We start from the raw sequence: 25,350 nt of genomic DNA on the forward strand, positions 1-25,350 counted from the left end.
CACGTTTGACGTTACGATGATACTGATGTAATGGGGTCTCGCCTGGGAGACCGATCACCTCCAAGTGGTAACAAAACGAGCCAATGGACATTGGCCAGTGAGATATGCATGTCGAATCACACCCACCCAGACAATACGGTTATAAATAGGACCGGTATACTCAATTCATACATACTTTGCTTCTAAGCTGAGTGGTTGTCAAGTGATCGCTCATTTCTAGATCACCTTCACAGAAGAGTGCAAATTTTCTAAAGAAAATGAAGAGAGCAAAACAGCAATTTGCATTGCTATTAGGAGTTCTACACCAAAAACAGCAATTGTTATTGCTACTGTTTGCTTTCCTTTCAGCTCGGAAACCATTCCCTCACCAGCTGTAGCGTCTGGAGTCATTGGCTCAGTCCGTAGTGACCTGGACTTTCTCGAGGTATCAGGAAGCCCTGCCATCACTTCCTCTTCCTCTGTAGTCTCTGCCGAATTCCAAGCCACATTCTCCATCGTCGCCTTCTTCATCTGTGACCGCAACCCAGCCCTGGTTTTTCGTCCTTTTAGCGCTGTTTTGTGAGTTGATATCCCACCGCTGACACCACTTTGGGGGGAAGGGAAAAAGTAACTGGAGTCCGTAAAAAAAAAACATGGCTTACTCACACAGCACTCCTATGCAGGGTGTAATTTATTTACAGTGCCAATGAGTAAGACAGTCCACAGTGAAGTAAAACCTCAAGCAGAAGTTTGATGAGATTTTCTCTGCCACAAGGTATTTTTATCTGGACAATGGCTTTGTCACTGAAGCTTCATTCATTAAAAGGGTCATATTGTACTTTTTATTATTGTTCTTTTTTTTTTTTTTTTTTGAGGTCCACATATGACTCTTTGGTAAAATATGTTTTAGTTTTTCATTTTACATCCTCTCTCTGAAACTTAGAATTAGACGATCCCCTTCACAAATGCTTAATGGGCAACAGCACTGAATGCCTTTAATTTTTGTCTAGTAATTTTTATAGCAATAATGCTTTTGGAGTGTGAAGGATGTTTTCAGTCAGTTTATGAGTTCATCAAGTTATTTTATCTCAAAAGATCTAGGAAAAGGTATTCTTGCTGCATAGATATATCATCCCCATAACAGAATTCAAATTAAGTTTTAATCATTAATATGTAAAAAATAATAATAATAATAATAATAAAAAATAAAAAATAAAAAAATAAAATATATATATATATAGTGGTGTGAAAAAGTGTTTGCCCCCTTGGTAAATATGATCAAATATGGCTGTAAAAAATAAATCTGCATTTTAAATCCTTTTGATATCTTATTTAAAAAATGTGCAAAAATCTAACCTTTCATTGAAGTAAAATAATTGAAAGTGTGGGGAAAATCACATTATGAAATAAATGTTTTTCTCCAAAACACGTTGGGAACAATTGTTTGCCCCCTTTTATTAAATACTTTTTGCAACCTCTGTTTTCCAAGATAACAGCTCTGAGTTTTCTCCTATAATGCCTGATGAGTTTGGAGAACACCTGACAAGAGATCAGAGACCATTCCTCCATACAGAATCTCTCCATCCTGTTCTCCGTTATAAGATTTCTAGCACAGGCTGTCAGGTTTAGATTATTATCTGTTGGTATTTGATCGAATCCGTGATGCCATGTATCTGAACAAGATGTCCAGGACCTCTGGCAGAAAATTAGGCCCACAGCATTAAAGATACAGCAGAGTATTTCATTTTACACATGGGGTACTTTTTTATCCCTGTGTGCACCAAACCCATCTTAAGTGTTTGCTGCCGAAAAAGCTAATGTTTTTGTTTCATCTGACCATCTGGACATCTTGTTCAGATACATGGCATCACGGATTCGATCAAATACCAACAGGATGGAGAGATTCTGTATGGAGGAATGGTCTCTAATCTCTTGTCAGGTGTTCTCCAAACTCATCAGGCATTATAGGAGAAAACTCAGAGCTGTTATCTTGGAAAACAGAGGTTGCAAAAAGTATTTAATAAAAGGGGGCAAACAATTGTTCCCAACGTGTTTTGGAGAAAAACATTTATTTCATAATGTGATTTTCCCCACACTTTCAATTATTTTACTTCAATGAAAGGTTAGATTTTTGCACATTTTTTAAATAAGATATCAAAAGGATTTAAAATGCAGATTTATTTTTTACAGCCATATTTGATCATATTTACCAAGGGGGCAAACACTTTTTCACACCACTATATATATATATATAACCTACAAGAAAACATCATCCCATTCCAAAGTCTTTTTAGAAGTTTGATATGTGTATATAATTATTTCTTTTCCCCTTTTCCCCTTCATTTAATGCATATTATTACCCTATAAAGGACTGTTGTGTATTATCTACACAATATATGTTTTGTAAATACTGTAAATTCTCAACAATCATGCCAGAGAAGCTTTGAACACTATGGGTCTAATTCTGTAGGCCTACACCAGTAGATGGCGATAAATGAGTGTCTATTTAAACAGACTTTTTTGCATATTGGCTTGTCCTGTGGTGTCATTTACTCATATTAAGCTGGCATTACAAATGAATGGCCGAAAATAACCAAAACCTTTTGATTAAAGGTACATTATGGTATTGGAGACCCTGAAGAAGTTGAGACAGAAGCAGGCCCGGACTGTTATTCTCTGCAGTACGGACCTCAAGTACCTAAAACAGTACAAAGATAAAGCCCTAGAGATTAGAGAGCTGCTGTCCACTAAAGAGGCTCAGCTTTCTTCCTCCAAAGAGAATGTCCAACGCATCGAGAATCAGATTGACCCACTGAAGGCGAGACACCAAGAATTTGTTGGCTGATCCGGTTTTCTTTTTATTTTCTGTGGGATTTTAGAATAGAGGTTTTCCATTTTTGAGATCTGTGGCAGTTGATTGTTTTGGATAATGAATATTTAAAATTGTATTTAATAGAGGCAGGTGTATGGGTGGGCCGGTAGACATGATTAACCGGTACAAATTTTGGACTATCGTCTCTATCGCAGTTACACGCTCACGTGACGTTGCTGTGCGACATGGTCACGAAAACGTATCATTTGCATGCGTTTTCAAGCATTGGCCTTGAATGGTTAAATACACAAACTTGTATGTCAAAACATTCATTTATGTCTTATGTGAAAGTAAACAGCTGAGAAAGAAAACACATGTGTATATTGGGTCAGGGTATTCGGTCTTAAAGTGCCTTATATTCCTGCTGTCTGTCTTTCATGATTATCAAACTACAAAAGAGAGAAAATCTCTCCCTGACTAAATCACTTTTGTACATTTAATTAGAAGAAATTTATGTTTAACTTCCCCATTGAAGACTATAGTGTTTTTTTTTATTATTTTATTATACAGTTTATGTAGCATTTCTTATTTATTTATTCTTCTGCATTTTTTATTTTTTATTTATAAATTTTTTTGGTCATATATCTTGGAAATTGGTTTCGTATTCTTATTTTATCGCTGACTGTTTACATGTCTTCGAGCTTGAGTTAAAAAAACAAAAAACATTTTAAGCCTAGTATTCGTTTTTTGTGACAGGAATTATGACATTTCTATGGTATCAACATTTTTGTAATCATAACCTAATTTAAAGCAAAATGATATATATGGTGATATATATCGTTATCATGAAATAAATTACTTGTATCGTGATATAAGATTTTATTCATATCGTTGTTGTCATTGGCAGCAAATTCATCCCAAAAATATATGTTTTACATGTATGTATTTACATAAACATGTAATAATGTGTATTTTTAAATAATCCAGTCATTTAAATTATTTATTAATAAAAAGGTCATCAAGATTAATACTTTTTTTATTTTTTTTTATACTTGTTATTTACTTATACTTATTATTTTGATACCAAACTAAAATATAAAATTGATTCTAAATTATTGATAAGTCTGACATCAGTGCAAAAACAGAAGCTTCACATTATGATCAGTTGAGTTAAAAACAAAAGATAGATGAGCCCCACTGTAAAATAGTCCAAATGTGTGCTTGTGACTGCACATCAGTTGAATTTTAGCCCATACACTAATGCAGTCATGTGATGTATATTCACTAAACACACTTTCCCCATGTTTTCAGAACCGACTGTATGACATAGACAGCAGCCTCAGCAAAATAATGAAGTTGGATAATGACATCAAAGCTCTGGACAGCAGGAAGCAACAGATGAAGGATGATAACCGGGAACTAGAGGAAAAGATGGAGCAGGTAACCCAAGGTTTTTTTTTTTTTGTTTTTTATATCAGTCATCAGTTATGAAGCTTTCACTGCTTCTCAGTATTAGTCATAAATGCCAGATAAGGATCATGCGAAAGCAGAGGAAGTGTTTTGCATAGAAAACATGTACAGGATGTTCAGTAATTTATGGTTTTGGTATATTAACTGCTGCTGTTTTTCATCTGATGTTGGAATGAGGGGTTTGCATTTGCTTGCTTATCTTTGTCATTTGTTTTATATTGTTTGAAAATAAAAGAGGTCCATCCACTAAGTTTTCTTACTAAAAGCCATTCAAATTTCTTAATTTACCTAAGGGTTCTTCTGGACTATTGGGGATCCAAATAAACTCTTAGTGTTATACTATGTGTTTGTTCTCAACAGTGCTCCCATTGAAGTCACATTAGTGTTGATGCTTTGGTTCACTGGTAGTCAAGTCAAGTCTCATTTATTTATATAGTGCTTTTTACAATACAGTTTGTTATCAAAGCAGCTTTACAGAGATAACAGGAAAATAGTGCAGCAAAGTTTGTTTCCAGAAGAAAACAGCGTCACAGTCCAGCTTAAGTAAGCTCAGTGATGTTTCATTTTTGGTGTAAAAAAAAAGTTAGTAATTTAGTTAATTTATATATATATATATATATATATATATATATATATATAGCAGCTCTGGTGAAAACAGTGATGTCATCATCCAGCTCACCTCAGTTCTCAGATAATGGTGTCAATGCAGGCAGATCAATAATATTGTTGAATATTAAATTAAATGTCCCCAAGTGACAGATTTGAGTTCAACCTGAGTCATGTCTCGATTTATTCCTCCCCTCTTTCTTTCCCCAAAGGTTACTTCTTAAATTGTAATAAAACAGAGAGACAATCATCAATATTAAACATGTCTTGAGTCTGGAGAAATGTAGAGTTGTCAGCATTACAATGAAACGTAATACCATGTTTTCAAAACATATCACCTAAAGAGAGCATGTACGTAAAGAAAAACGAAGGGCCTAAGACAGAGCCTTGCAGCACACCGTGTGTTCATTCCTTGGGGCGCCTTGACTCTGTGTTGTGCTGTGTTTTTAGGTGTTTCAGGGCTCAGATGATGAGCTGCAGGACATGTATCAGAACCACCAGCAGACTGTCAAAGAGAAGGAACGGAGACTTACGGAGTGCCAGCGCGAGTTAGAACGGGCCGGCCGAGAGTGCAAGAGGATGGACCGCATCAAAAATGACTTGCTAGTTGAGCAAGGTAGTCGTTTGCTCCTTTGCTATTAATTTATTGTTGTGTGGTGGTGGTGGAAATGTGTTCTCTATATATGATCAAATGGTTGTTTCGTTGATTGTAGTATTTAAAAGAGTCAATAGAAGAATAGTGACGTCCTTAAGTTCTTATATAAAGTGCTCTCGTCTCGAGCTTTTGGCGTTAAACACATATATATTTTTGCTTTTCTCCCACTTTGTGGCCTTCATCATTTATCCTCTTTTTAAATTGAAATAACTACTACTGCAAAGTTACTTCACTTAAGAAATTTTGCTTTTATAGATTAGTTATTCCAGTCCTAAAGTACACTATACTTGTAGACATGCACTAATAACTAGGCTAATACTTTCACATCGAGTGATTTTGCTCAAAATGCATTTTTAGCAGGAAAAAAGCTTATTCTTTCTCAGAGCTGTTCATCGTCATTGTTTCTGTTCATTTGAAGGCCGTCTGCAGCTGGAGGCAGATAGACACACACAAAACATTAAAAAGAGGGACACCCAGGTGAAGAGTTTAGCGTCTTCCCTGGAGTTGGAGGGCTATGATCGGACTCCTCTTAACGAAAGACAACTCCAGAGCTTCCACAGACAAGTCAAAGAGAGACTGGACCAGGACACTGAAGCCCTCAACCAAACTATGGTAGATAATTGAACTGCAGGTTCATTTACCACCCAGTTCACGCTCTTTTGTATGTATGTATATATATATATACAGTATATATATATATATATATATATATACACTGTATATATATATATATATATATATATATTATATATATATATATATATATTGCATTGCCAATTTTTATACACTTTATGAAGTGTTTTATCCAATATAGAGACATATGTAATGTTTGGGTAACACTTTAATTATATTATTTTTGTATTATTCAATGCTTAACAGAAAATTATTAAATAATATTAATTCAGATATTTATAAATATCCTGAAACTTCATATATTTTCAAAAGTTCAGTATTAGTATCAGTATATAGCATGTTGCCATTTTTAATAATAATTTCTTGTTTTCAGCAAGATATGCAGGAGAAAGAGGCACAGAAGCAGCAAAGCATCAATGATCTCCGTGATAAGAAGACCGGTCTAGAGAGAACCGTTGAGCTGAAGAGAGACATACAGGCCAAGAAACAACAGGAACTGAAGAACATCAAGTGTGATCTCCAAAAACTGGAGGGCTCCTCTAGCAGACTGCAGGAGCTGGACACTGAGCTTCAGAAAGCGGTTAGATCTGCACTACACCACTAAACTTGCTTTAAGCATTAAGCCCAAAGTATACTTAGTTTTTTTTAACGCATGCGCTAGCATATGCGTACAGTCGAACTCGTAGCCTTTCAAAATATACTCCATTTGATAGCATGCAGACGGTCGACACATGCACTCTAGAAAGTTTCATCTATGTCCAGTGTTTGCCCTATTTTTCTCCAGAAGTTATGACTGATAAAAATGTCTTTTAAAATAAAGTTGCGGCTTTCTCATAACACCCCTCACACAAACGCTTGTCAATGTATGTTTGTTGTTGTTGCAGTCTTCAGTATGTTCTATGTTGTTGTTGTTCCGTCTCTTTTAGTTTCGTTTTCTACTGTGAAACAACAGCCGGGCCAGTGTTGCCACCTTATGGAACAACTGATTAGTGCAAAACAAATTCAGTTCGCTTGTGCGACCTGCGCATACAAAACGTATTTCATTTGTCAATGTTCTGTTGGTTTCCACCAACTGAACCTTTAACTAAAATGACTATGGAAAACATTTATGTATATAGCGCGTTCATGTCAGCTAACAGCTTGCACCAGCTCAATCCCTCTTTTGGGGTAAAAAACTACTTTGAGGTTTACTGAAGACACACAGTGAGAAAATAGCGATGAAAAGACAGACACAGTCATTTTTGCAGCTGACCTTATTGCATACATATGTAGGAGTTTCCCTTTCAGATGTAAAATTTATGTGAGAAGTGTATTTAAATAAATTATACAACGTAATCTACTAAGATCTGCGGTATTCAATTTACTGATATTTGCGACATTATTTTTAATGTCAGTCAGGATTACAGTCTCACGCTAATTTGCCCTGTTTAATAAATCTGGCCTAAAATCTGAAAATAAATTGTAGAAAGAAAACAATACTAACACCGCAACCAACAAAACTACCATCATTGACACCCTGCATTGCTTTTGTATGTGTTTTTCTTAATGTATGTGTGTTTATAGGAGCGTGAGCTTGATAATGCCACGCAGGCCTGTACTGTGGACAGTCTGAAGGCAGAAGTAATCGATCTACAGAAGGAGAAAACTGAACTGGATCAGGCCCAGCGCAGACTGGACCAGGAGATGGAACTGCTCAACACACACACCAGGGCACATGCAGAGATGGACATGCTCAAGAAGACCAAGGTGAACACACACATCATTCTCGCCCGCAGCCATATCACCTGTAGCCCAAGACTGGTTTCCCACTGAAGCTGAGCAGGGTTGAGTCTGTCAGTACCTGGATGGGAGACTCCTGGGAAAACTAGGTTGAGGCCAGTAGGGGGCGCTGCTCACCCTGTGGACTGTGTGGGTCCTAATGTCCCACTATAGTGATGGGGACACTATACTGTCAAAAAAAGCACGTCCTTCAGATGAGACGTTAAACCGAAGTCCATACTCTCTCCAGTTGTGGTTGAGGAGAGACCGTATGTACAGTATTGTACATTAGTACATTAGAAAAGTGCTTTATAAATGCTTCATCCATCCATTGTGATAACACCTTTATGCCTAATTCCGAAACAAATGCAGCAAACAAACAAAACAAATGTCTTTGGACAATAAAGGGGTGCAGAGATGACATCAGAATTCTGCTAATAATCTCGAGATACCACAATATATCCTACAAAATGTGTTAAGTTCTAGAGGTGTTTGAGTTTGCCAGCACAATGTTTGCAGTAAATAACTGTAACACTAGATGTCAGTACAGTCTTTCTGCAGTTTCCTGACCGCCTAATATCCTCCAGTCTTTTATAAACACTTCAGTTTGTCATTTTTACATCACAAAAAATTAACTATTTATAACAATAGTGTACATTTGTACACTATTACAATTGTACATTGTGTTAAATTTCAGTTTCAACAAAAAAAGTTGAATTGATGCCTATTAAAATGAAAACTAATGCTAGGTTTATTTTAAAATGTTTGATGGGACATCAAAATAATTTATAACATTCCATGCTGCCTAAAGCAAGATATGATTGGAAATCTGAATTTAAAAATGAATGGTCAATCAAACACATCATCTTTTACAAACATTGGTCATCCATTTCTTACTATGATAATTTTTCAGATTAATTTCTTTAATTGAATAGATTGCTTTTAAATAATTATTTATTAAGGTCATGTGCAATCTATAAAATAGTTCCTTCAGAAATTAGGCTATGTTTTCATACTCTTTTTAAAAAGCAAGAGTGTTTTAGCAAAGACAATATATACTACTATTTATGTTTTAGAAGTTTGCAGATTTTTATATACAGTATATGGATGAACCAAATTATTCCCATTATTACATTTATCAAAATGTGCTGAATCAGAGCAAACTGTGAGATATTAACTGGACGTCATTAGGCCAAAAGGCATTCTTTCTAGGCAGTTATGGCAGTATACAGAATATACAGCACAGTAATGTCTGGATAGTGTGATCTATAGACTCTAATATAGCAGTTTTATGATCAGTGCTTATGCCAGACAGAGACTTGCAAAGAGACAGCTTTATCCAACTAGAAAATAAATAGTTCATCTCTGCTTCGGATTCCAGATGGAGAAAGAGGAGCAAGTGAGGAAGATCAAGTCGAGACACAATGAAGAGCTGGTGTCTCTGCTAGGACACTTTCCAAGCAAGAGCGAGCTGGCAGACTGGATCCACTCCAAAACCAGAGAGATCAACTCCACCAGAGAACGGCTCAGCAAAATGAAGTCTGTCGCCCTTTGATTTGTTTTTCCGCAAACGTTTATTATAATAAGCTAGAGAATGCCATAAATGATGATATTCAGTGTGAGGGCCTATAATGTTTCATGCAGTTTTAATCATAATTGAAATGTCTACGTGATGAGCGACATACACACATGCATTGACACTGATGTAACAGAAAATACTGGCCTTTGTACAACCACCCACATACTTAAATCTTATACTTATTTGGTTTCGATTTCTGGGTTCCTGAGGAACAGGTCATCTTCAGGTCAGTGGAACATGCAGTGTAGTTTTCAAATGGTGACGTTTAGCTTACACAGACATGTCTAAAATAGGGCTGTCTAGCAAATATGGCAGATATGACTTGCACTTGTAGTAGTGTACATCAACTGTTCGTAAGTTCACACACATCAATAAAATACATGTTTATGTGCAAAATAATATCGGAGAATGTACAATTTTCCAAATGCTATATTTACACAATAAAATGTAATTATCCTCCAACTTACTCTAACTTTAACAGTGCTGAAATAATTCCCAATAAATGTTAATACATCCTTTACAGCCTTCAGATAAATTAACTAGCATTACTAGACAAGACTTTTCATTTTTATTTTTCATAGTAAGGAGCTTGCATCTGGAGAACAGAAGAAGACTCACATCATGGCAGAAATCAAACATAAGGAAGAGCAGCTGGTCAACTATGAAGAGAGACTTTTCAACGTGTGCGGCAGTCAGGACTTCCAGTCAGACCTGAGTAAACTGGAGGATGAGCTGGAGAAGTCCTCTAAAGAGAGAGGTATGCTCTCACAAAACATTTCAGATCCACACTAAATCTACATACTGTGCTCATTTTGTCGGCAAATCTTCAGAATAATGCCAAAAATCATATACATTTGGTAGAAAATGCTAATATAATGGACAAATCATACATGAGCCCGTTAGGGTCGAGGGACGCGTTTTGTGTATGATGGCCTTTGAATTCTGCTGAAGTCTTTGAAGCTTTTCAGATGCAGATTCTGTGTGGGCCTGCTTGACGGTAAATTACTGTTTATTGGTAAACAGGATATAGACTTTCTTTATGCCAAGTAGAGCAATGACTGTTGATATGAAGTCTGATAAGATATCAAGCTGGGACCCACACAGCTGAGTTTATGAAGTCCACAGCAGTTACACAACCCAGTATGTGTGTGAATTCAGAACATTCCTGGTTTTCTCAGTCTTCCGTGTTTTGAATGTGATTATCGGAAGTGTTGGGGAAAGTTACTTTGAAAATTAATGCATAACAATATTGCGTTACTCCCTTAAAAAGTAACTAATTGTGCTACTTAGTTACTTTTTTTTTAAAGTAATGAGTTATGTTAATTTTGCGTAACTTTTTTTGCACCTGGGCTGGGCTTGTTTTTTTTATAACAAAAAAGTTATATTTTTGGGCAAATGTAAAGACCCTTTCACACCAAAAGTGAAATAATAAGCCTCAGGCTGAAGGAAATTCATGGCTGTACAGTAGAGGGCGCAGCTCAAACAAACCTATCAGCTCTGCTGCCATTTCTGGATAACGGAAGAATAGGATGCAGGTTTAACACTTTAACCAATAAAACTTAAAACTTAAAAGTTTAACACTTACTTTAACCAATAAAACAAAAAAAATCTATAGTCATTTTTGCTTATGGTTTAACTGAATCATCAAGGCAAGGCAAGGCAGGCAAGGCAAGTTTATTTATATAGCACATTTCATACACAATGGCAATTCAAAGTGCTTTACATAGAAGAAATAAAAATAATACAAATAAATGTGGAGATGGTGGTCTAGTGGGTTAAACCACTGAACTGGTAAATCGAAGGTTGCTGGTTCGATCCCAGCAGTCACCACCAGTGTGTCCTTGAGCAAGACACTTTACTCAACGTTGCTCCCTGTAATAAGTGCACTGTAAGTCGCTTTGGATAAAAGCGTCTGCCAAATGCATAAATGTAAATAAATGTAAATAAGAATAATTAAAACAGTTATATATACAGAAAAATAAAATACAGTACAGTACAATCAGTCGGACGAACAGTGGCACAGTGCTCATTCAGTAAATGCATAGCTAAACAGAAGTGTTTTGAGTCTGGATTTGAATGTGACCACTGTAGGAGCACATCTGATCTCTTCTGGGAGCTGGTTCCAGCATAATAGCTAAAAGCGGACTCACCATGCTTTGAGTGAACCCTTGGTATTTCTAGCTGATATGATCCTAATGGTCTGAGTGATCTGTTGGGTTTATATTCAGTGAGCATATCTGCAATGTATTGAGGACCTAGGCCATTGAATGATTTATATACCAGTAATAATACTTTAAAATCAATCCTAAATGTAACTGGGAGCCAGTGTAAAGACCTGAGGACTGGTGTGATATGTTCATATTTCCTGGTTCTGCTCAGAATCCTGGCAGCAGTGTTCTGTATGAGCTGACACCGTCTTATGGTCTTTTTGGGAAGGCCAGTGAGGAGTCCATTACAATAATCCACCCTGCTGGTGATGAAAGCATGCACAAGTTTCTCTACTTGTTTCTCTACATTATCAAAGGTCAGAAACAAGTACATTGGTCAATAAAGTGAGATTAAATGCATAAAAATGTATGTTTTATTTAACATATTTAGTTTTTGAAGGTTTGCATAGTATTTTGATTCTGCATTTCACTGATTTTATTCATTTTGAGAAATATTGAATCTTTTTTTGTGCAAGTGAGATGAGTAAATGCACGCTCACTTTTAGTCTAGAACTGCAATAAGCATCATGTTCACAAAGCACACAAACACACTCACACAACGCCTCTCCACTTACTCATGATTCTCTCAACATGGGGACAGGAGAGCTGTCAGTCAATAAATGGGAAAACAAAGTAATTTGCGTTACTTATTTTAAAAAGTAACTGAGGTATTTTTTGGAAAATTCAAACTTTACTTTACAAGTTACTTGAAAAAGTAATCTGATTACATATCTCAAGTTGCTTGTAATGAGTTCCCCCCAGCACTGATTCTCATTATCTTTTTGTCTTCTCTTGGCAGCCATGTTCATCAGTCAGCTGACGGAGGAGGGCGAGCCCTGCTGTCCCGTGTGTCAGCGTGTGTTCCCCTCAGAGGCCGAGCTCCAGGACGTCATTAATGACATGCAGTCCAAGCTGCGGCACGTCCCAGACAAACTGAAGAACACCGAGCAGGACCTGAAGAGGAAAGAGCGCAGGCGTGATGAAATGATGGCACTGAAGCCCATCAGGCAATAACACTTTTCTGGCCATTCAGTTATCACTTTATCTATCTATCTGTCTATTCCTCAATCTGTTTATCACTTTAACTATCCATCCTTTACTTCATGTCTATACATCCATCTTTTACTTCACCTATCCATGCATCCATCCATCATCCACCTGTTTACCCCTTCATTCCTGCATCCTTCCACCTGTTTACCCCTTCATTCCCCTATCTATCTATCATCCATCCATCCACCTGTTTGCCCCTTCATTCCCCATCCTTCCATCTATCCATTCATCATCCACCTGTTTACCCCTTCATTCCTCCATCCTTCCATCCATCATTCTTCCTGTTTACCCCCTCATTCCCCCATCCTTCCATTCAACCATCCTTCCTCCTGTTTACCCCTTCATTCCCCATCCATCTGTCCGCCTATTTACCCCTTCATTCCCCCATCCTTCCATCCATCCATCCTTCCTCATGTTTACCCCTTCATTCCCCATCCATCTGTCCGCCTATTTACCCCTTCATTCCTCCATCCTTCCATCCATCATTCTTCCTGTTTACCCCCTCATTCCCCCATCCTTCCATTCAACCATCCTTCCTCATGTTTACCCCTTCATTCCCCATCCATCTGTCCGCCTATTTACCCCTTCATTCCATCTATCCATCCATCCACCTATTTACCAATTCATTCCCCATCCATATGTCCACCTGTTAACCCCTTCATTCCCCATCCTTCCATCTATCTATCCATCCATCCATCCATCCATCCATCCATCCATCCACCTGTTTACCCCTTCATTGCCCATCCTTGCATCTATCCATCCATCATCCACCTGTTTACCCCTTCATTCCCCATCCTTCCATCTATCCATCCATCATCCACCTGTTTACCCCTTCATTCCCCATCCTTCCATCTATCCATCCATCATCCACCTGTTTACCCCTTCATTCCCCATCCTTCCATCTATCCATCCACCATCCACCTGTTTATCCAGGGTTCCTGCGGGGTCTTAAAAAGTAAAAAATTCTGACCTTTAAATTTAAGGCCTTAAAACGTCTTAAAAAGGGCCAGATTTTCATCCGAGGTCTTAAATGTAATTTAGTCAGGTCTAAAAAAGGTTTTACCCTTGTTCATTTCCAGAAATGCTGGCCGCAGAAAGTTACAAAGTAGCAAAAAAATATTGAGTCGTAGTCTACAAAGCAGAGCTCTAGAGCAGGGGTCTCCAACACGTTGCTCGTGTACTACCAGTAGCTCGTGGCTTGATTGAGGTAGCTCGCCGATGGGCCGTTCACATATCGCGTCTTTTGCACGCTCAAGTTTGTTCAAATGTAGGCGCGCGGCAAGCACGCTCATAATTAAAGCGATGCGCTTATTTTTTCCAGGCACAGCGAGATGAAAAAATATCTACTTTTCAGAATGCCGCAAACGCACCGCAGGTCACGTGACAAGAACCAACCAATCAACTTCACCCTTTCCGTAACAACATTAAAATCTCTGTTAGCATGAAGGATGGGGGGTGCACCCAAACACTACAGGTGTTTTTCTCTTCTCCGTAAATAAATCTTGTAGCAGAGCTACAGCAAGCGTTTTTCGGAGGTGGAAATCCATTAGCAACTAAAACTTCTTTGTTGTTGTGGAGAGCGCAGTGCATGGTTGCATTGCAATGACAGCAGCAATCTCTGTCCACCTGTTTACCACTTCATTTCTCCATCCCTCATCCATCGTTCCTCCTGTTTACCCCTTCATTCCCCCCTCTCTTTACCTGTTTACCCCTTCATTTCTCCATCCCTCATCCATCCTTCCTCCTGTTTACCCCTTCATTCCCCCATCCATTCATCCATCCATCCATCCACTTACTTACCCCTTCATTCCTCCATCCATACTTCCTCCTTTTTACCCCTTCATTCCCCATCCTCCATCCATCCACCAGTTTACCCCTCCTTCCATCCACCCCTTATATTGATATTGATGAATATTTTTTGTCTTGACAGGCAGTCCATAGTGGAGCTCCAGGAGAAAGAGCTGCCAGAGCTCAGAAATAAACTCCAGCGTGTGAATCGAGACATTGAGAAGCTGAAAGGAGACACTGAGGAGCAGGAGACGCTGCTGTGCACACTGATGTCTGAGGAGGACACCGCCAAGGCCTGTCTGCAGGACGTCTCCCTCATGGATCGCTATCAGGTCTAAGCTCATCTCCAGCCAGTCCAAACGCAGAAAATAAAATCCAGTAACATGCAGCACATCAGAACAACACAACATTTACTTAAAGACTTATTTATTTATCACATAGAACATTCAGAAAACTGCAGTATTTGGGATTCTTATTAAAAATACACAATACTGAAAGTTTATTATGTACTAAATCTCAAGTTTTCTGAAGTCATATAGTAGCTTTATGAAGAATAGAGCAAAAGTTGTTATCCGGTTGTAAAGGTGCACAATGCAGGATTTTCAGTTACTGTTTGTAAACACAACATTTAAACTTGGCCCCTCCTCACAGGCTGAAAACCGCCAGAGGCACAAGTCCTCTCCCTGTCTATCAGTTGCACACGCAGCCGAACGACTCAAGAGAACACCAGCGGGAACATGAGCGATAAGCTGTTTTGTTATAAAAAAAAAAAAATCAAATATTGTGTCAATCATCCGCAAATAATTAGATGACTGCTTGTAATTTGCGAGCGAGTTTAGCCATCATCAGTCTAGCTCACTAATAAACAATAATTACGTGTCATCATAAAAACATAATTATAATGCCTAGTATTCTGACGGATTACAGATAGCTGTCAACAAGGCAATAGCAACTTACCGGACAACTTAACCAAGCTTCAGACTCACCTGTGCCACGCATCATTATTGGCTGGGGCTACACATTCCACAGGAATTCAGGAAGAAAATATGAAAATATAGGCAGTAGTGTATTTGTAGACACAAACACCGCTGCACACTTCTAGTGGACCATAAACCGTGATTGAGAGGCATTATTTTTGTATTAGTCTATACACAATTTTTTCCCCGAAAATCCTGCATAAGTGCACCTTTAAGTCTGATGTCATACATTACAGTTTCCAGGTCCAAATGCTCCTTTGGATCCCAAAAGCAAACAAACTGTGCTAATATACTCTCATGGTGTGCTGTACTACTCCTGAAAAAATCACGATCTTAACCTTTATCTCCATAGAAATCTAAAAACAAATTGTTATGAATCATTACAATTTTGGTGTCCGGGACAGAGTCTAGAGACTATAGTGTTCTATAGCTCTAAAAAAAGCTTAGCTTAAAGGTGTGCTATAAATGAATAGTTCTCATAAATGGCTTTCGATATATTATTCTCACTTGAAATAGAGTATAAACTTGGACGCAACAGTAATTGATGTGGCACAAGTTAGTATTAGCACAACGCAGTATTTTTATTGAACTGTGGGTAATCAGAATGTTTCCTGTCATATGTAGCTTGACCTGAAGGATGTGGAGAGAAAGATCGCTCAGCATGCAGCCAAGCTTCAGGGAGTTGACCTCAGCCGAACCATGACGCAGGTCAGCCAGGAGAAACAAGAGACCCAACACCGCCTGGACACCAGTACGTTCAGCTCTTTATGTAGAATACAAAACACTTTTTGTGAATCTCATGTGAATGTACACTCCTGTTCAAAAGTTTGGGGTCTGAAAGAAGTCTCTTGTGCTCACCAAGGCTGCATCTATTTGATCAAAAATACAGTAAAAACATGTGGAAAATTATTACAATTTATGATGTTTTCTGTTTTAATATATACAAAAATAGTAGTGTAATTTATTCCAGTGATGGCAAGGCTGAATTTTCAGCATCATTACTCCAGTCTTCAGTGTCACATGATCCTTCAGTTCATTTGGTACTGCTTAAAACAGTTGTGCTGCTTAATATTTTTGTGGAAACCATGATACTTTTTTCAGGAGTCTTTATGGATAGAAAGTTCAAAAGAACAGCATTTCAAACCGCATTTGAAATCCTTTGTTACATAATAAATATCTTTACTGTCAATTTTAATCTGTTTAAATAGTCTTTTGCTGAATTAAAAGTATTCATTAACTGACCCCAATCTTTTGAATGGCCATGTACATTAATTTAAACATGTGTCATTTGTTCTTTGATATTCTTATTTTATATTTATATAAATTTATAAGGGAAATTGTATATCCTGAGTACTGTATCAACAGATAGACAGAACGACCAACTAGATAGATAGATAGATAGATAGATAGATAGATAGATGCTAATAGGAAAAGGTATTTTTTCGATACTTTTAATCACTTTCACTACTTAGGTTGCACCAATAGGGATTACGCTTATGTGTATCTAGTAATTCTGTTGCACCAAACTTTAAAATTTGTTTAAAAATAAGCATGCTCTCATTTAAACTATCATTTTGATCCTAGTTTTATTTTACATTTAAGATAAATTAACTTTAATCTTGTTGCTCCATTACTTTAAACTCTGATTTAAATCTCAGTTAGGGATAATCTTTAAATTTACAGGAGAGGTTTAAATGCACCTACAATAATAATAAAATAAAATAAAAACACATAAAATTAAAATATGTGGCTGACTAAACAAAGTAATGTAATATAAAAGAAACTGCATGCATTGTTAATATAAAAGAAGTATTAGCAAAATGCTATTGGAATTTATTTTAAATGTAGCATGTCACACCACAGCAAATGTTAACTAAGTATTTTATGTCAAATACCCAAATACTGGTAAAATAAGTTCTAACACCTACTGTATATGACCCTGTTTATCACTGTGTCTCCATGTGATGCTCCTCGTGTTTAGCCTGCAGTAAGATCGAGCTGAAAAGGAAACTGATCCAGGACCAGCAGGAGCAGATCCAGGCCTTGAAAAGCAGCGTAAACGAGATTCGTGGAGAAAAGCTCCTGATCTCCAGCAACATGCAGAAGCGTCAACAGTTGGAGGAGCAGTGTGTGGAGTTCTCCACTGAAATCCAGACGCTCCAACGAGACATTCGAGTGAGGAGCGCCTCTCCACTTTAATGTGCCTTTCATTCATAATGAGAAAAGTTCCCTTTCATAGGTTCACTCGATGCAGCGTCATTAGCTGACATTATCGAAACACCCTCCAGGTATGAAGATTGTCTGAAACCTGTATAGAATCACACCAATTCATTGACTGATTGTGCTTGCACCGGTCACTAAGGCATGTGTCACCAGGATGTTATCATGGCATCACTCCTCAGATTTCTGCTCTTCAGAAATCTGAGCCATGTAGTGTGTTTCTTCTGATTTGAATGGATTCATCATGTTTGGTGGCCTTCATCACGGAGATTATTATCCTCTGGGTGAACACAATGGCATTTCGTAAGTATGTGGCTCTGTGTCCTTTTTTATTACGAGCGAGGACTCGCATGATAAGTGCTTGGGCTATCATCATGCTCAAGCCGCCTTTAATGACTTGTCAGCACTGCAAGAATTTTAAAATGAAAGTGCTTAGTTTTTTTCTCTGAGGAAACAATGATTGGACATCCCTCTATAACTAGTTCTGCTATTGCTGAAGTGCTGCATGTCCTAAAGCTTAGGGATCCGATTGTTGAGTTAGGGGAGAGTGGAGGCTATGGAGAGTGAGCCCATGAATTTCTGTCATGCTTTCCCTATCGCTCTCTAAATTGCATGCTGAAAGCCTCTCCGGATGAGTTTGCACATGATGATTTGTGTGCAGATCTGTTAGCTCGTGGTGCAATATATTTCGGTTTGGAGAATCAGACCGATTCTAGGCCACCTAAACCATATCTGCCCTGCAGGCCTTTGCCCTTCTTCTAGGATCTCCATCAGGGTATATCAATCACAATCTCAGATGCTTCTGAGTTCACCACTATCTGTAAAACTGTGTCTGAGATGTAGGTGGTTGAAGGTACACTTGTTCCTCAGATTCAAACCGAAGATTGGTTTGTTACGATCTATCTGAAGGATGAGTATTTTTGTTTTAAAATTGTCCCAGAGGCACAGGAATTTCCTCAGGTTGGATTTTACCAGTTTTGTTTTGTTTTTTCTCAATTGGCCCTCATTTAAGTATTTTAATTTGGTTCTGATTTGCGGGGGCTTGAGTTGAGACTAAACCTTCAGAAAGGGGAGGATTACCCTCTACGAGGCACATATGTGCCTTCAAGTGTTGTCTTATTGCATCGTGGTGCAGAGACTGACAGTTGGATCTGATTCGCTGTCTGTGGATTGACTCTCTGGTTTTCTGCTTTATCAAGGTGTGAGGCAGCCAAGACATTTCTGCTCTGTACAATTTCCCTCATTGGATTTATCTTTTTGAAAGGGTTAAAAGATTCTCCATTTGAGCCAATGGAATCAGCTTTAGAGAAGAGTCTGACACTTAAGACAGTGTTGTTATTGGCTCTGTCCTCTCTTGAGAGAATCAGAGATTTACAGGCCTGGCAAAGGTCTTGTTATGACCTAGGTTACTTAGAATATATATACCCAAGGCTGCATCAGCTTAATTTCGTTCCTAGGTTGCAGTGTTGCCCTTTTCTATTCCACCCTTTGAGTCTTGGGATAATGTAAAAGATTGCATAGGTGTTTCCCAGTTAAGAGTATTTTAAGTCGATTTCGCTGCTATGTGGAAAAAATCCAACAGTTACAGAATGCACCGGTTCGTTTATCGACCCCAGAGAGTTAAAGGTTTAAGTTGACCATCAAGACCATAATGGTGTAGGTCTGAGTAGCTGATGTTGCATTGGGTGAGAAATGCTATTTGTAAAGCTTATGAGGCGTGTGGGTTATCTTCACCTCTGGACACTTCTATAACAGTTTATAATCTTGATATTAACCTGACCCCAGGTTCCCAGTTTTGTTGTTGTTGTTGTTGTTGGCTTTTTGCTTGAGCGGGGTGTTATTTATTCATGTTTGTCAGTGTTTTGTGTTTTTGCAATCACAGACTGATAAACCAGCAGTTATCTCGTAGTGTAGTGCTGTGGTTTACTGTTCCCATAGCTTCAGCTCCTGACTCAGCGTTATATGAACCCATAAAAGGGAACATCTATAGATTACTTATGTATTTATTCAGTAAGATTGCATCAAACTGATAAAAAATGACAGTAATATACATTTTAGTATAATAGTATAATGGCTGCTGAAAATTCAGCTTTGCCATCTCAGGAGTAACTTACATTTTAAATATATATTTAAATAGAAAAACAGTTTTCACAACAGTTTTTTTTTACTGTATTTTTATCAAGTAAATGCAGCTGTGGTGAGCATAAGATAATTCTTTCAAAAACATAAAATCTTACAGACCCCAGACTTTTGAACGATAATGTAATCATATTTTTACTGGTGTGTCATGATTTGTGTTTATTAGGATGCAAAGGAGCAGATGTCTCCTCTAGCTGAAACTCTGGAGAAGCTCCAGCTGGAGAAACAGGACATTGTTGAAAGCGCAGGATGCAGAAACGGGAAGAAGGGCAAGAAAAGGTGTTGGTTAATTTGTTTTTGCATTTGTGTTTTAGGTTTTATGTGACTTATTTATGTTTACTGTGAAATTATTCCCCACAATGTATTACATGAAAGGTTGTGGATTTTTACTTTAATGCAAGCCAAAGTCATTGCTTATCATCAGAGTTGACTAAAACTTTATACTTTCTTTTAGATAAATTCACTCAAGGAAAAAGTTAAAAACTTGACCCTCCTTGAAAGAGAGACCACCAAGTACATTGAAGAGGGCAAAGACAGCTACAAAGAGGTACGACAAAATAATGTGCATCTCTTAGCTCTCGTTTCCTAATAAATGCAAGTATGTTTTCTCATTTATTTTCTTTTTTTACTTTTTCTTATTTAGCAAAAAGAAACTGAGCTACAAGAGGTTGACAAACAACTACACGAGGCTGAAAAACAGCGAGAGAAGACCAATAAAGACATGGGCAACATCCGACAAGATATTGACACTCAGAAGGTCAAGCAAAGCTTTATGTGTTTTTGCTTTTGTTGTTGCATAGGCCTATATATACAGTTGTAATCTAAATTATTCAACCCCCATTGCAAATCAGATTTATTGGCAACATTTACAGACTTTCAGCTGTTTGCAATGAACAAATCAAACAAAGGTATCTTTCAAGTGGTTTCCCCAAATTCAACTGAAAATGCCACTTTTTAATGACTTCTGCAGTTCTAAAATTATTCAACCCTTTAATGGCAAGCATCTTTATTACTTAGTAGAACATCCTTATGCTGTTTGATCTGCTGCAAACAAGATGTTTACCCAGACAGCAGCTTCTGGCAGCGATTCTGAGGAATCTTAGCCCATTCCTCATGAGCAATATTACCCCAGTAATATTCATTAATTCTGAATATTAGAATATTTTTCAGTAATATTCTTGGGTTTGCGTGCTGCAACCGTCGTCTTCAAATCCCACCAAGGAAGGTCCAATGACGCCCAAGCTTTAGCTTCCTCACTAGGATTTCCTGATACTTTAATGAATCCATCTCTCCTTCCACACACTGCAGGCTTCCAGTGTTAGAGGATGCAAAGCAGCCGCAGAGCATCACAGAGTCCCACCATGCTTAACTGTTGGCAGAGTTTTTTATTTTTATTTTTTTTAGCAAATGCTTCATTCTTGTTCCTCCAAACATACCGCTGATCCACAGGGCCGAAAAGTTTTGTTTCATCGCTCCACAGAACCTCTGTGGCTTATTTATATGATTTTGAGCAAATTGGAGCTGACTTTTCTTGTGCTTTTGGGTTAGTAGTGGTGTACGTCTTGGAGTTCTGGCATGAAAACCGCATGCGTTTAGTACGTACCTTACTGTGCAAGCTGAAACCTCAGTGTCTGTTGCCACCAAGTCTTGCTGCAGGTCTTTTGCGGTCACTCAAGGGTTTAGGGTTAGGGTTAGGGTTAGGGCTACTCGGGTGGTTGGATAATTTTGAGACTGCAGAAGTAATTTAAAGTTGCATTCATGTAATCACAGATGTACTTGATGATGGTGAGATCAGATCTCCGTGTGGAGCACCGGCTGTTGTCAGACTCCTTGTGCATTTAAAAATATCACTGGATTATTACAATTAATGGCAAAAGGAATCTTTAGAAATGTAAATGGATATTTCCTACTGACATACTACAGCAAAAGATCGAAATAACTGGCTTAAATAAATTTTGGGGGGGTGAAAATACTAAAGTGCCTAAGACTTTTGTACAGTACTGTATAAGTGCGTTCATTTACTGGATTAATCGTACCTAACGTTCATTTTTTTTAATATATTTTTTATTTGTAATAATTTCATATTCTCCAAATCAATGCAGAAACAACATAAAGACAGTAGCCTATATTTTAAATATTTGTTTAATGAAAGAAGGCCAATATCACCGATACCAAAACTGCTATTGATGTCTCTATGAAATAGATTTTTTCACAATTTTAGCCATTAATTATAGGCATTTAGCGTTACAGTATAATTTAATTATACAATATAGCTATTCATTTCCATTTTTAATGATATATGATTTTGTGATTTTTAACAGGTTCAAGAACGCTGCCTACAAGATAACTTGACCTTACGGAAGCGTGCGGAGGAGCTGAAAGGGGTGTCTAGAAAACTTGAGGCTTTGCTTAAGGAGATGGGAAACATGCAAGTCGTGCAGTTGCGCAAGTATGAGATAACTTATACCTCTTATATACAACTACCAAGTGCCAGTTAGGAAGTCCTGATGATGTTTGACACTTTCTGAAGCTCAGAAGACTTTATATGCTGAGTATGTTCTTTGGTTACCATAACTCTAAATTAATCTCTCTCACCAACTCATAGATTTTACTCCTTGCTACTTTAATGAAACCTAGTTTGTTTAAAGGGGAACTATGCAGTTTTTTTTTAGCTTAATTTACCATAACTGAACGGCTTCGGAGTCATTGGAATGGTTATATGACTTTTTTCGGGTTGAATGGTGGTCTTCTCGCACCCCCCTAGCGCCTGTGAGCGGAAAAAATCACCCTTGCAACTTTGGGCCGGCGGGCCTGACCTCAGCGTCAGGAAGTATCGTGTGATATCAGGTCTCGCGTGTAATGAATTGCTTTACGGCACTGCACACATACACTATCTAAACATTTATATGCTGGCCTTCTGTGTATCATACAGACCTCAGTGGACATGGCTCCATGCGTTCGCCGGCTTCTTTGAAAACAAATGTACATGACCAGGGTTAGAAGATGGGAGGGGGAGAGTCACCAATGAGTTTTGACGACAGTGTTGTCAAATATCTATTCCGAAGCTGTAGGGGGAGCTCCATAGAGAAACTGGCGAGAAAACAACGAAGGAATTGCCAAAACTGCATAGCGCCGCTTTAAATGTTCACAAAGGGTGAGAGTTCAAATGAGTGTGTATCTTAAAGAGTGTATCTTCTGTTGTCAAGTGAGCGGCGAGAAGTCGAGCGAAAGTTGGATGACCTGAAAAAGAACCGCAGTGTGGCTGTCGGTCGGCAGAAAGGCTACGAGGACGAGATCCTCCGTTTTCGTAAAGAGCTCAATGAGGATCAATATAGCCGGGCTGAGGATCTCTACAGAGACAAAATGATTGTCATGAGAACAACAGAGTTGGCCAATAAGGACCTGGACATCTACTATAAAGCTCTAGACCAGTAAGTAGGTTTTGCTATCAGGGGTTTTCTGAAGGGTAATTTCAAGTAGCGGTTTGTCAGAGTGTGTAGGTTTGGTTTTGATGTGGTTCGGCAGAGAACAAGAATCAACAATCAGCAACAGCCCATGTGTGCGATGACCTAGACTGAAGAAAGTCTGACTCAACTTTTAGCACTAATGGTGTAGTTGAATCATCACTAACTGGTGGGCTTAATATCACAAGGACTCCACAGAAAGATGCTAAATCGCTTAACATGTTATAACCATTGCTATGGTGATCTTGCCATGTAAAATAATTGTGTAATGTATACAAAATTTGGTCCAAAACATTATATTACACACTATACACATTTTTGTATATTTATTCAGAAAATACTAAGAAATTGTTCAGCAGATGAGATTATACAAAGCGCTTTATGTAAGAGAAACATAGAAAGCAATTTTTCATACAAGAACAAACAATAATCACTGCAATACCCAGTAAAGTTAGAGTAAGCTACAACATAGGTAAAATTGCAGAAAAGTAATAAAGAAAGCATCATTTTATTTGCAGGAAATGCCTTTGATTGTTATTGTACTTTAAAGGGCTCATGACATGAGAAATCAAATTTCCCTTGACCTTTTGACACATAAAAGGTCTTTATACCGTTAAAATACCCTAGAAGTTGTTAAAACATCCTCCTCATTAAAACAAAAGCATTTAACCGAGCTACAAAAGCAGTTTGTTAGGATATTACGGGGTCTGTGATGTCACATGGGCAAATACACTTGCATATGATATTTTTCCACACAATTGTGGGACTAGTACTAACACTAAACTCAGGTCCTTGTGGAACTATACTGGTTCAGATCATATTTTAATGTTGATTCTCTCCTGCATGAAGACCCTGGCTAAGTGGTTCGATGCACAAGCACTGACCACTCATTTATAGTTTACGAGATCTGTGTACAATTTACATTCATTTGACTCGTCCAAATTTGATCTCATTTTCATTGGTCTCTGTTCTGCACAAATTTAAAATCAAATTTACAAAAAATTATGGTTTCTGTTGAGGAATATACAGAGGAAGTCACAAATCATTATCGTTGGTTTAGATCGGTATCGTCCTGCGTCTTCACAGAAGTTACATCAGCAGGCCTGTGGTTGTCTGAATCGTTCTGCAGTCATCAGCCTATCTACAGTGCAGAGGCGTTATCCTGACTTTCCAGCCGTTACTCTTCAATTTCTTATTCTTATTCTTTAAGATATCGAGTTTAAATTGTCAATGACTTTTCTTTACTTTATAAAAGATCACAGTTGTCAGTATAGTCATGTCACTCCAAATATTTAAAGGGTCATGAAACCCTAAACCAAATTTTCTGAGATTTTAACAGAGGTATGTGTGTTGAGCACCATTGAAGACAATGTTAGCATCTGTTAGATTTAATAGTATGGGGAAAATGGTTAAATTTTAGTTTTTTTCTGCTATTTTCGTCTTCCGGGTTTAAAATCTTCATCGTGTCCACGTCACAGGCAGTGACGTGGCAGAGCACTATAGTACTTTGATGACTCATCGGTGTCTCATAATTATTCATGTACTGAGTTTTCTTATCCAATGAGAAGACACTTTCTCTTAATTATTCATGACACCACGTGGAACTTTCCAATGACAGACATGTCAAACTGTGATATCGCGTAGTAGAGGAGAGAGGCAATGATGGGACGCGCGTTTGTTTTCGTGGTGCAAAAGTTCCAGTACATCTTTCCCCGCGATGCTGCCAGGGCTAGACTCCGGCCATCAACCACGGACACATCTAAACTATGTGTGTGTAGCAACCATTCAACTGGAGAATGGTGGACTTCGGCCTTGTACACCAATGCAGGTTTCGTCTTGCGAGTGATGCGGTCCCGAGGACTTTTCTATCGCTTCAGAGATGTGTGTGTGTGTGTGTGTGTGTGTGTGTGTGTGTGTGTGTGTGTGTGTGTGTGTGTGTGTGTGTGTGTGTGTGTGTGTGTGTGTGTGTGTGTGTGTGTCTAAAACGTAACCCTGACCGTTATGCCTTTTGTT

The 25,350-nt window shown here is 38.0% G+C and overlaps 1 pseudogene across 1 annotated transcript; it reads left to right on the forward strand.

Moving 5' to 3' along the window:
- The first annotated feature begins 2,599 nt into the window (after positions 1-2,599).
- On the forward strand, positions 2,600-23,441 carry LOC309477519 (DNA repair protein RAD50.L-like; annotated as a pseudogene). Its single transcript has 17 exons — positions 2,600-2,797; positions 4,103-4,231; positions 5,318-5,483; positions 5,941-6,134; positions 6,529-6,735; positions 7,719-7,901; positions 9,295-9,452; positions 10,074-10,249; positions 12,499-12,706; positions 14,680-14,869; positions 16,139-16,265; positions 17,496-17,689; positions 20,040-20,152; positions 20,328-20,420; positions 20,517-20,630; positions 22,195-22,322; positions 23,080-23,441. The product of its transcript is annotated as a DNA repair protein RAD50.L-like (transcript).
- Positions 23,442-25,350: the final 1,909 nt, after the last annotated feature.

This window comes from Leuciscus leuciscus, assembly GCF_965113295.1.
Source record: "Leuciscus leuciscus genome assembly, chromosome: 16".
Taxonomy (NCBI): Eukaryota; Metazoa; Chordata; class Actinopteri; order Cypriniformes; family Leuciscidae; genus Leuciscus; species Leuciscus leuciscus.